This window comes from Elephas maximus, chromosome 22 (genome assembly GCF_024166365.1).
Source record: "Elephas maximus indicus isolate mEleMax1 chromosome 22, mEleMax1 primary haplotype, whole genome shotgun sequence".
Lineage (NCBI taxonomy): Eukaryota > Metazoa > Chordata > Mammalia > Proboscidea > Elephantidae > Elephas > Elephas maximus.
Window position 1 is genome coordinate 2,121,111 of NC_064840.1, and position 12,496 is coordinate 2,133,606.

At 47.9% G+C, this 12,496-nt stretch overlaps 1 long non-coding RNA gene across 1 annotated transcript in view; it reads left to right on the forward strand.

Annotated features, from left to right (window-relative positions):
- The first annotated feature begins 1,551 nt into the window (after nucleotides 1-1,551).
- The window catches only part of LOC126065779 (uncharacterized), a 45,237-nt gene continuing 34,292 nt past the window's right edge, over nucleotides 1,552-12,496 (forward strand). The window contains exon 1 of the long non-coding RNA XR_007514927.1: nucleotides 1,552-1,596. This is a non-coding gene — a long non-coding RNA (uncharacterized LOC126065779). The remainder of the gene's footprint in view (nucleotides 1,597-12,496) is intronic.

Sequence of the window (12,496 nt, forward strand, 5' to 3'; positions counted from 1 at the left end):
GTGTGAGGTGTGTGGGGGTGTATGATGTGTGTGAGGCATGTGAGGTGTATGGTATGTGTGTGGGCATGAGGTGTATGGTGTTTGTGGGGTGTGTGGTGTGTGTGAGGTGTGTATGGTGCGTGTATGACATATGTGTGTGTGAGGTGTGTGGTGTGTGTGTGAGATATGTGTGTGAAGTGTATGGTGTGTGTATGTGAGGTGTGTGAGGTGTATGGTGTGTGTGAGGTGTGTGCCGTGTGTGTGTATGAGGTGTACGGTTATGTGTGAAGTGAGGTGTACGGTGTGTCTGAGATGTATAGTGTGTATGAGGTGTGTCCGGTGTGTATGAGGAGTGTGAGGTATAAGGGGTGTGTGTGTGTGTGTGTGTGAGGTATATGGTCTGTGTGAGATGTGTAGTGTGTGTGAGGTGTGTACGGTGTATATGAGGAGTGTGACGTATATGGTGTGTGTGTGTGTGTATGAGGAGTGGGAGGTATATGGGGTGTGTGTGTGTGTGTATGAGGAGTGGGAGGTATATGGGGTGTGTGTGTGTGTATGAGGAGTGGGAGGTATACGGTGTGTGTGTATGAGGAGTGTGAGGTATACGGGGTGTGTGTGTGTGTGTGTGAGGTATATGGTCTGTGTGAGACGTATAGTGTGTGTGAGGTGTGTACAGTGTGTATGAGGAGTGTGAGGTATACGGGTGTGTGTGTGTGTGAGGTATATGGTCTGTATGAGATGTATAGTGTGTGTGAGGTGTGTACGGTGTGTATGAGGAGTGTGAGGTATAGGGGGTGTGCATGTGTGTGTATGAGGAGTGTGAGGTATACGGTGTGTGTGTGTGTGTACGGTGTGTGTGAGGAGTGTGAGGTATACGGGGTGTGTGTGTGTGTGTGAGGTATATGGTCTGTGTGAGATGTATAGTGTGTTTGAGGTGTGTACGGTGTGTATGAGGAGTGTGAGGTATACGGGGTGTGTGTGTGTGTGTGTGAGGTATATGGTCTGTGTGAGATGTGTAGTGTGTGTGAGGTATGTACGGTGTGTATGAGGAGTGTGAGGTAAACGGGGTGTGCGTGTGTGTGTATGAGGAGTGTGAGGTATACGCGGGGTGTGTGTGTGTACGGTGTGTATGAGGAGTGTGAGGTATACAGTGTGTGTGTGAGAGAGAGAGAGAGCGCGCGACGTCCTCCCCTCCAGCGCAGCCCTGCCCGTCTTACCTGCGAGGACCTGCGGCCTCTCCTCAGCAAGGCCCCCTGGCAGGATCGCTTCTCCTGCGGAAGCGAGTGTGGACGGCTGGGCACAAGGAGCCGAGAAAAGACGGAGGGCCGGCAGGGGCCACGCCGTGGGGCGCGAAGCCCCGGGGGCTGTCGCTCGCAGAGCCTCGCTGAGCAGCCTGGAGAAGCCGAAGAGCTCCTCTTGGCCCGGCCGGGACGTTCCTCTGTGGCGGCAGCGCAGCCCTGTCAGCGGAACTCGTGCGGCTGCCGCCACCTGGTGGCGCGTCGGGACACTGCCGGGGGCGTCCGGCGGGCAGCGCTTCCGGCCGGGCGCGGGCGGCGGCTCGGGCCTTCCGGGGAGCCGCGTCTGCGCCTGTGCCTGTGTGGACAGAGTCCCGAGCAGGTGAGCAGGCCCGTGTCCGCAGCGACGCCCGGTGGGGTGTGCGCTGTGTGCCGGCCGGTGAGCCCAGGGCGTGGGTCTGACTCGTGGGTTCAGAGACGGGCCTGCTCTGGAGCAGCCAAGCGCCGTGGAGACAAGTGCCGGTCCCGCCGCTCTCTGCCTCAGTTTCCTCACCTTAAAATGGATGAGTGCTGCCTAGGGGTACTGTGAGGTTGAAGTTAGTGCCCATAAAACCTCGTAGTGATAACTACATTTCCAAAAAACAAAAAATCAAAAGAAACCACCCCCCCCCAAAAAAAAGTTGCCGTGGAGTCGACCCCAACTAATTTATGACGATCCGACTCATGATGACCCCGACCCATGACGAACCTGACTCGTGAGGACCTCGACTCCTGGTGCCCTCATGTGCGTTCAGTACCCTTTATGCTCTACAGGGTTTTCAATGGCTGATTTTTTGGAAATAGGTCGCCAGGCCTTTCTTCAGAGGCACCTAGAGATGGACTCGAACCACCAACCTTTTGGTTAGCAGCCAAGAGTATTAAGTGTTTGCACCACACATGGGGCCTCAGTGCACTTAAGCCAGTATTACTTTTCAGGACAACTCTGTAAGTAGTCACTATTAAGCCTGAGGAGCCCTGGTGGCACAGTGGTTAAGTGCTCAGCTGCTAACCAAAAGGTGAGCAGTTTGAATCCACCACCAGTCGCTCCTTGGAAACCCGATGGGGCAGTTCTGCTCTGTCCTATAGGGTTGCTATGAGCTAGAATCGCCAGGAAGTTTCAGGTTTTATTATGCCCCCATCTCACAGAGGAGGAAACGGGAGTCTGACAGAGTTGGGTAAAGGCAGAGTCAGGGTGAGAGCCCAGGAGAGGCTGACAGCAGAAGCTATTTCTCCAAAGGCAGCCTCTGGTTCCCTTTGTCAGGCTCACACCTGATGCTGTTCTTTCAGCTGCATTTCTGCCATCTTCCCTGTACTGCCCACCCTGGCATTTGGCACTAGAATGAACAGTCCATGAGGGGTGGAGGTCTTGTGTAGTGGTTTGCTGGGAAGTGTTTAATAACAGGCTCTCCAGAGCTCGCCTGGTGGTGTGAGGGTTTCTGTGAGAAACTGCGGCACATTCAGACCGCCTGGTTCAGTGTCTGCTCTTCCACTGACTAACTTTGGAACCTTGGCAATGCATTAACCTCTTTGTGCCCCAGTTTCCTCATCTATAAAGAGGAGGTAATAGTATTGCCACCCACTTCGTAGGGTTAATGTGAGGGATAAGTGAGTCAATCCAAGAAAAGTGCTTACAGTGCAGTGTGGTGCATAGTAAGTGCTCAGCAGATGTTAGTTGTTACAACTTACGGCAAAGGAGCACAGTGCAGTCTCTTTTTTTTTTTCTCCTTAGGTGAGATTCACATAACATGAAATTAACCATTTTGAAGTGAAAACTTCAGTGGCGTTTAGTATACTCTCAGTGTTGTGCAACCATTGCCACTACCTAGTTCCAACATATTTGCATCACCCCAAAACACTCTGAGGAATGAGAATTCTAGAACACTTAATTGTGCTCATGCAGAACCTGTACATAGTTCGAGAGGCAGTCGTTCTAACAGAACAAAGGGATACCGAGTGGTTTAAAGTCAGGAAGGTGTGTAGCGGGGTTGTATCCTTTCACCATCCTTATTCAATCTGTATGCTGAGCAAATAATCTGAGAAGCTGGACTGTATGAAGAAGAACATGGCATCAGGATTGGAGGAAGACTCATTAACAACCTGTGATATCCACATGACACAACCTTGCTTGCTGACAGTGAAGAGAACCTGAAGCACTTTCTGATGAAGATCAAAGACTACAGCCTTCAGTATGGTTTATACCTCAACATAAAGGAAACAAAAATCCTGACAACTGGACCAATAAGCAACACCATAATAAATGGAGAAAATATTGAAGTTGTCAAGGATTTCATTTTACTTGGATCTACAGTCAACACCCATGGAAGCAGCAGAAATCAAATGACATATTGCATTGGGAAAATCTGCTGCAAAAGACCTCTTTAAAGTGTTAAAAAGCAAAGATGTCACTTTGAGGACTAAAGTGTGCCTGACCCAAGCCATGGTATTTTCAGTTACCTCATATGTATATGAAAGCTGGACAATGATTAAGGAAGACCAAAGAAGAACTGATGCCTTTGAATTACAGTGCTGGTAAAGAATATTGAACTGCCAGAAGAATGAACAAATCTGTCTTGAAAAGAGTACAGCCAGAATGTTCCTTAGAAGCTAGGATGGCTAGACGTACTTTGGACATGTTATCAGCAGGGACCAGTCCCTGGGGAAGGACGTCATGCTTGGTAAAGTAGAGGTCAATGAAAAAGACGAGGGAAGACCCTCAATGAGATGGATTGACACAGTGGCTGCAACAATGGGCTTAAGTATAACAATGATTGTGAGGATGACACAGGACAGCAGTGTTTCGTTTTGTTGTACATATGGTCGCTATGAGTTGGAATCAACTAGACAGCACCTAACAACAACAAGATTCACATAACAAAATTAACCATTTTAAAGTAAAAAATTCAGTGGCATTTAGTACATTCTCAATGTTGTGCAACCATTGCTACTATGTAGCTCTAAAATATTTGCATTACCCCAACAGGAAGCCCAGAAACCCTGGTGGCATAGTGATTAAAAGCTAGGGCTACTAACCAAAAGGCCAGCAGTTTGAATCCACCAGGTGCTCCTTGGAAACCCTATGGGGCAGTTCTGCTCTGTCCTGTAGGGTCGCTATGAGTGGGAATCGCCTCGATGGCAACGTTTTAAAAGGAAACCCTGTACCCAATAAGCAGTCACTCTCCCTTCCTCCTCCCCCCAGGTGCTGAAAACCACAAATCTGCATTGTGTCTCTGGATTTATCTATCTGGCCCATTTCATATGGATTGAATCATACGATATGTGGCTTTTTTGTCTGACGTCTTTCACTCAGGGTGATGTTTTTGAGGTTTGTCCACGCTGTCACATGTATCAGTTCTTCATTCCTTTTTTATGGCTGAATAATATTCCATTGTATAGATAGACCACATTTTGTTTATCTTTCCATCTGTTGATGGATATTTGGGGCGTTTCTGCCTTTTGGCTACTGTGACTAATGCCGCAACGAACATTGGTATACATGTGCTGTTTTGCATTCCCGCCTTCACCTTTCCTTGGAGTGGAATTGCTCACTCACATGGTATTTCTCTGTTTAACTTTTTGAGGAACCACCACACAGCTTTCCACAGTAGCCATACCGTTTTACGTTCCTTCCAGCAATGGACAAGAGTTCCTACCTTTCCACTTTCTCACCAACACTTGTTATTTTATTTTGTAATTAATTTTATTTTTATGATTATCGCCATCTATGGGGCAGTTCTCCTTGGTCCTATAGGGTCGCTATGAGTCGGAATCGACTCGACAGCACTGGGTTTTTTAGTGGATTAGAAGTGGCATCTCATTATGGTTTCGATTTGCATTTTGCCCATGACTAATGATGTTGAGCATCTTTTTGTGTGCTTGTTGGCCATTTGTGTAGTTTCTTTGCGGAAAAGTCTGTTCTGGTCCTTTGCCCGTTTTTACTGGCTTGTTGATCTTTTTGTTCAGTGCATTCTCACTGAGTGAATGACAGCTTTGTTGTGTTCTGCATCCACCACCCTCTTGCAGTCTCCCCACAGGTCTTCAGCCTGTGAACCCCAAGTCCTCAGCCTCCCCTAATTCAATCATGACCCAGACCTCCTCCACCCATCCCAACCACGCACCCCACGATGTCCTGGCCTCTCTGACCTTCCTGGGGCAGGGAGTAGGTGGTAGTGTCATTAACCTCACTGCATCTCACTCCCCAGTCTGAGAGACCTTCTAATGATACCTTTGTCTCAGGCCTGTTATTATCATGGATCACATTAAGTCCAGTTCCCAGATGGGGAGTCTGAGATAAGGGCCTCCTTAGAGTGCCTCCCTGCCCCAGCGAGACACATTACATCATTAATATTCCTAAGTGCTCCAAGATATGGAGATGAAAGGAGCAGCACCAGGTGAGCATATCATTATCTGGCCCATCGCACCCAAAGGAGAACGCTTTCTCGTTTCTCCCACGCTGGTGAGACCAGCATGGTAAGATGCCCAGCTGGCGGCTGACTCTTCTGTTTGGTTCTGATCTAGAAGGGCTTTTTTGTTCCTGATCCAAATAATCAAAGCTCTCTAAGAGAAGTGACAAGATCCCAGACGCTCGCTCAAGGGCGCTCACCGGTTTACATGAAAAGAGACCTGAGGCCCTCACCTGCAGGAGCTCCTGTGCCCCGCCCCCCCACTGGTGCTCCGCGTTTGTCACACTACACAGTGCTTCTCCCCTGCGCTGCTTTGTTTTGATTCTTCTTACAATCTTCCCTCTTTGGACTTTAAAAAAAGGCACATGTTCTAAACTGTTAAGGAGCTGAGGTAGATCGAACCCACCGCCTGCTGCAGGGGAGGAAGACCTGGTGACCTCATGACAGCCGGAAAACCCTATGGGCAGTTCTCCTGTGTCACATGGGGTCTCTAGGAGTCAGAATTGACTCAACAGCACCCAACAACAACACTAAACCATTATTTCCTGGGTATATTTGCAGGAAAATAGCCATCTCTGTCTTCATATCTGTGTGTCTGTGCATGGTGTGTGTATGTGTGTCTGTGAGGGCCTTGTGTGTGTCTGTGCATGGTGTGTGTACGTGTCTGTGTGTGTATCTATGTGTGTCTTTGTGTGTGTCTGTGCGTAGTGTGTGTCTGTGCATGGTGTATGTATGTGTATGTGTGTCTGTGCATGGCATGTGCATGTCTGTGTGTCCGGCGGGATCTGTGGGTATCTGTGTGAGTGTAAGTCTGGGTATGTATGTGTCTGCATGATGTGTGTATGTGTGAGTGTGTGTCTGTGCTTGGTGTGTGTCTGCATGAGCGTGTCGGTGTGTGTGAGTGTGTCTGTGCATGGTGCATGCATGAGTATGTTAGTGTGTGTATGTCTCTGCCTATTCATGGTGTGTATATGTTTGTGTGTCTGTGTGTGTGTCTGTGAGTGTGTGTTTGTGCATGGTGTGTGTCTGTGTGAGTATGTCCATGTGTCTGTGTGTGTGTCTGTGCATGGTGTGTGTCTGCGTATGTCAGTGTGTATCTGTATGTGTGTGAGTGTGCATGTGTCTGTGTAAGTATGTGTGTGTGAGTGTGTGTGTGAATGTATCTGTGTGTGGTGTGAGTGTTTGTGTCTTTTTCTGTATGTGCATGTGTATGTCTGTGTCTCTGTGTGTGTGAGTATGTGTGTGTATCTGCGTGTGTAGCAGACTCCCTTATGCCTCCAGGATGGCATGTGATCAGGGTCCAGTGGGTGGTTCACTCTCCACAGTCAGCCTGACATATGCCCCTTTTTGTACTTGTGAGCCTCTTCTTTGTAAGAAGTTGGACCTAAAATTCCAATGTAAGTTTTTCTGAACCACCTTAAATTAGATTCCACCTCATAAAGAACAGTGATCAGATGGTTACAAGCACCCCTAGTCCCACCTGTGACACACTCTGTTATGTCTCTCCCAGCTGTCTTTGCCACCTGCATGAATTTCTCATTTATTTTTTTTTATCCCAAATCATTTCCCTCCAGATTTACTATCAAAGCTGACAATTTTTAACAGGAAGAAAATTAAGGAGTTTGTATTCTCCTCTGACTAGACAATTCCTTAAGAAGACATTGGTGTCTTGCTCACTGGCTGAGGTACTTGTTTGACCTATTTGGAGGAGGAAAAATACTGCCTGGGAAAACTTGCCCTGTCTGAAAAGCAAAACACAAAACCAAATCCTGAGGACCTGTTTTAACCAAAGCAGGCCCTTTCCTCTGGGTTTCCATAAGGTGAGAACCAAAGCTGCTTGCCTGGTGCCCCCAGGTAGCCCTCTGCTCAGGTGGGTTCTGCAGGAGGCTGGGTAGTTGGAGCCCTGCATACCAGTGGCCTCCAGCAGGGACAGATTACCCAGTAAGTGAGGTAAGCGCGGCCTTACTTGTGCTTACTTACTAATCTGTAGTGCACTGTTCCACGTGTCACCACATCAACCCGTGTGAAATTACGTACTACAGATTACCAGGTAAGCACAAGTAAGCCCGAGCATATCTTGCTTGCTTGTTAACCCGACCCTCAGTGGCCCGTCTTGTTTGGGGACTGCCCTGTGTACCTGAAGCGGAAGCTGCTCCTGCATGAAAATGCTGCCAGCATCAGGAACACGCAGACGCTCTCTGGGTGTGGGGGGCAGCAGGCATGAACTGGCCTCCCTGGCAGGAAATAGGGTCCTCCCCTGGTGCGGACTGTGTCTCCACACATACCTGCACACCTGTGCCTGTTCAACACCGCCGCCCACCTGTTCCTCCTCAGGGCTCTGATTAGCGGTACCCTGCCTGCGGAGTCGTGGGCTAGCACCTACTCACCTGTGATCGTCCCCGTTTCAGAAGCGACCTGAACGTCACGTTTAAACTGAAGGAGGCGCCATGGAGCATTGCCAGGTTGGGCTGTTCCACTCACAGTTTGGATAACTTCACACAGGAGCTGAGCGACAGTTTCCAAGCTGCAGGGCCTGTCAGATTCTCATCACACACGTCTCCGGGGGAGAACGTCCACAGTTTCTCAGCTCTTGCAAAGAATTTCTTAGAATTAATGTTGCACTTGGCTTAGCGTGTTCAGAGGGAAAAATGGAGACTGCCTCTGAAATTGCTGAAGGAGAATGTTCAGAGAATACCTGGTAACTTTAGAAATAGGGATTGGTTTAAGGGAGATTCTGTGACTGAGGATCGATAGGTTAACATAAACAGGGGAAGCCAAACAAAACAAAAAAAAAAAACCAAACTGAAACAAACAAACAAAACCATTGCCATCAAGTCGATTCTGACTCGTAGAGTGGAACTGCCCAATCACGGCTGTAAACATTTACGGAAGCAGATTGCCACCTCTTCCTCCCGCAGAGCAGCTGGTGGGTTCGAACCAAAGACCTTCCACTTAGCAGCCAAGTGCTTTACCCACGGTGCCAATGGAGCTCGCTGCTCAGGGGAAGCCGCCTCAATTCCCGTGTGGGCAGCAAAGACTGTGAATTGGCGAAGCCACCCTGAAGGTGTCCTTCAGACACATTCTTTCTGCACAGATATCTTTTGCATATTAAACGTTTAGGATTTTGAATCATTCCTACCAAGAAATATGCTTATTCCATTTTATGTGTGTGAAAGAGTTTTTCTTCTTTTATTAATTTCAGTAGATAGTGAACTCAAGGGAAATATTTCTCTACCAGAAAAGCAAAAGTGCAGGTTTGAAAACGAGTGGCCGTTGATAGTCGTCTTCAGCACCGGAGAGACAGTAAGGAGTGGTGGGGATTGCGGTCCACTAGTCATCTTCAGCACTGGAGAGACAGTAAGGAGTGGTGGGGATTGCGGTCAACTAGTCGTCTTTAGCGCTGGAGAGACAGTAAGGAGTGGTGGGAATTGCGGTCAACTAGTCGTCTTCAGCACTGGAGAGACAGTAAGGAGTGGTGGGGATTGTGGTCAACTAGAGAGGACATTCCCTCATTCCCTTCGGAAAGGGCAGTCCTCTCCAGGTGGAGGGGGCAGTGGTGGTTCACTGGTGAAATTCTTGCCTCCCTTGCAGGACAAAAAACCCCAAACCAAACCTGTTGCTGCCTAGTCGATTACGACCCGCATAGACCCTATAGGATGCATAGAACTGCCCTGTAAGGTTTCCAAGGAGTGGCTGGTGGACCTGAACTGCCAAGTTTTTGGTTAGCAGCTGCGCTTTTGACCGCCGTGCTACCAGGGTTCAGGAGACATGGGTTCACTTCTAGGTTAAAGCACCTCACATGCAGCCACCACCCGGTGGCATCCCTAGGTGAGTGGAGGTGGGGTGTGGACTGCACTGGGGGACACTGCTAGAGGTGGTATTACCAAAACGACTGTCTGTAAAATTTTTGTGCAGTGTTTCAGCAGAAATTTACTATTTTTTATAACAATATCCCTGTAGTTTGTTATAACAATAACAACAACAAAACTTTTTTGTAAGCCCAGCTTACATGTGTCGATATACCGACAAGGCTAAAACTCTATGCTAATTTATGTTTTGAACTTTCCAGTCAGAGCTGTCATTATTACCCAATCACAGTGACGCTTGGGATCACGTGGTTTCCGCTGCAAGCACAGCAAGCACGGGCCGTTGTTTCTGTTGCTGCCAGTGTGTCTGTAGTCGCTGATTTTGTCAGGTTTTCTAGTGTTTTAGCTACAATACTGTGGTCATTAGCATGGGGTGACACCAACCCTAGGGACACCACTGCTGCCACCCGTCTGTCAGTGGAGGCTTGAGTGTTGCTGTGATGCTGAACATGTTTCAGCGGAACTTCCAGACTAAGATGGACGAGGAAGAGAGGCCTGCGACCTACTTCTGAAAATCAGTCAGTGAAAGGCCTATGGAGCACACCTGTCGGATCCCCATCAGATCACGGGGCAGCACACCCGTCGGATCCCCGTCAGATGACAGGGGCGGCACACCCGTCGGATTCCCGTCAGATGACAGGGGCGGCACACCCGTCGGATCCCCATCAGATGACAGGGGCGGCACACCCGTCGGATCCCCGTCAGATGACAGGGGCGGCACACCGGTCGGATCCCCGTCAGATGACAGGGGCGGCACACCTGTCGGATCCCCGTCACATCACGGGGACGGCACGGGATTGGGCAGTGTTTTGTTCCCTGTGCATGGGGTGGACTTGAGTTGGGGCTGACCCCACTGCAGCTAACAGCAACCCCGCTGGAGGCCAAGGGCAGCAAGCTTTTTCTGTAAAGGTTCAGAAAGTCAGTATTTTAAGCTTTGTGGGCTTATTTGTAGTTTATATCACAACTAACCGGTTTTGCCCTTCTAGCAGGAAAGCAGCCGTAGACACCAGGTGAGCATGTGAGGTGTGCTGTGAACAGAGGAAACTTTACTTACAAAGCAGGCTGTGGACTGTATTTGGCCCATGGGCTCCAGCATGCCGGCCACTGCTATCGGCGGTCATGCCAAGGTGTCAGCACGTGAGCTGTGTCAGCACAATTCGATTTTTTTAAAATTGTGCTTTAAGTGAAAGTTTACAAATAAAGTCAGTCTGTCATACAAAAATTTATATACACCTTGCTATATACTCCTAATTGCTCTCCCCCTAATGAGACAGCACACTCCTTCTTCCCTCCACTCTCTTTTCGTGTCCGTTTGGACAGGTTCTGACCCACTCTGCCCGCTCATCTCACCTCCAGACAGGAGATGCCAACATAGTCTCATGTGTCTACTTGATCCAAGAAGTTCATTCTCCACCAATATCATTTTCTATCAGATAATCCAGTCCAATCCCTCTCTGAAGAGTTGGCTTTGGGAATGGTTCCGGTCTTGGGCTAACAGAAGGTCCGGGGACCATGACCTCCAGGGTCCTTCTACTCTCTGTCTGGCCATTAAGTCTGGTCTTTTTACAAGAATTTGGGGTCTGCATCCCACTGCTCTCCTGCTCCCTCAGGGGTTTTCTGTTTTGTTCCCTGTCAGGGCACCATCTAGTTCTTCTGGTCTAAGGCAGATGTAGTCTGTGGTTTACATGGCCGTTTTTGTCTCTTGGGCTCATAATTACCTTGTGTCTCTGGTGTTCTTTATTCTCCTTTGGCCCAGGAGGGTTGAGACCAATTGATGCATCTTAGATGGCTGCTTGCTAGCGTTGAAGACCCCAGACGCCACTCTCCAAAGTGGGATACAGAATGTTTTCTTAATAGATTTTATTATGCCAGTTGATGCAGATGTCCCCTGAAACCATGGTCCCCGAACCCCTGCCCCTGCTACGTTGGCCTTCGAAGCATTCAGTTTTTTGAGGAAACTTCTTTGCTTTTGGTTTAGTCCAGTTGTGCTGACCTCTCCTGTACTGTGTCTTGTCTTTCCCTTCACCTAAAATAGTTCTTATCTACGAATTAGTGAGTACCCCTCTCCCTCCCTCCCTCCCCCCCACCTCTCGTAACCATCAAAGAGTATTTTCTTCTCTGTTTAAACTATTTCTCAAGTTCTTATAATAGTGGTCTTATACAATATTTGTCCTTTTGCAACTGCCTAATTTCACTCAGCACAATGCCTTCCTGATTCTTCCATGTCATGAAATGTTTCACAGATTTATCACTGTTCTTTATCGATGTGTAGTATTCCATTGTGTGAATATACCATAATTTATCCATTCATCTGTTGACAGGCACCTTGGTTGCTTCCATCTTTTTGGTATTGTAAACAGTGCTGCAGATAACATGGGTGTGCATATATCTGTTCATGTAAAGGCTCTTAATTCTCTAGGATATATTCCAAGGAGTGGGATTGCTGGATCGTATGGTAGTTCTATTTCTAGCTTTTTAAGGAAGCACCAAATCGATTTCCATAGTGGTTGTACCATTTTACATTCCCACCAGCAGTGTGTAAGTGTTCCAGTCCACAATCTCTCCAACATTTATTATTTTGTGTTTTTTGGATTAATGCCAGCCTTGTTGGAGTGAGATGGAATCTCATCGTAGTTTTGATTTGCGTTTCTCTAATGGCTAATGATCGTGAGCATTTCCTCATGTATCTGTTAGGTACCTGAATGTCTTTTTTCGTGAAGTGTCTGTTCATATCTTTTGCCCATTTTTTAATTGGGTTATTTGTCTTCTTGTAGTTGAGTTTTTGCAGTAACATGTAGATTTTAGAGATCAGACACTGATCCAAAATGTCATAGCTAAAAACTTTTTCCCAAACTAGATAATCGTTTTACTCTTTTGGTGAAGTCTTTGGATGAGCATAGGTGTTTGATTTTTAGGAGCTCCCAGTTATCTAGTTTCTCTTCTGCATTGTTAGTAATGTTTTGTATACTGTTTATGC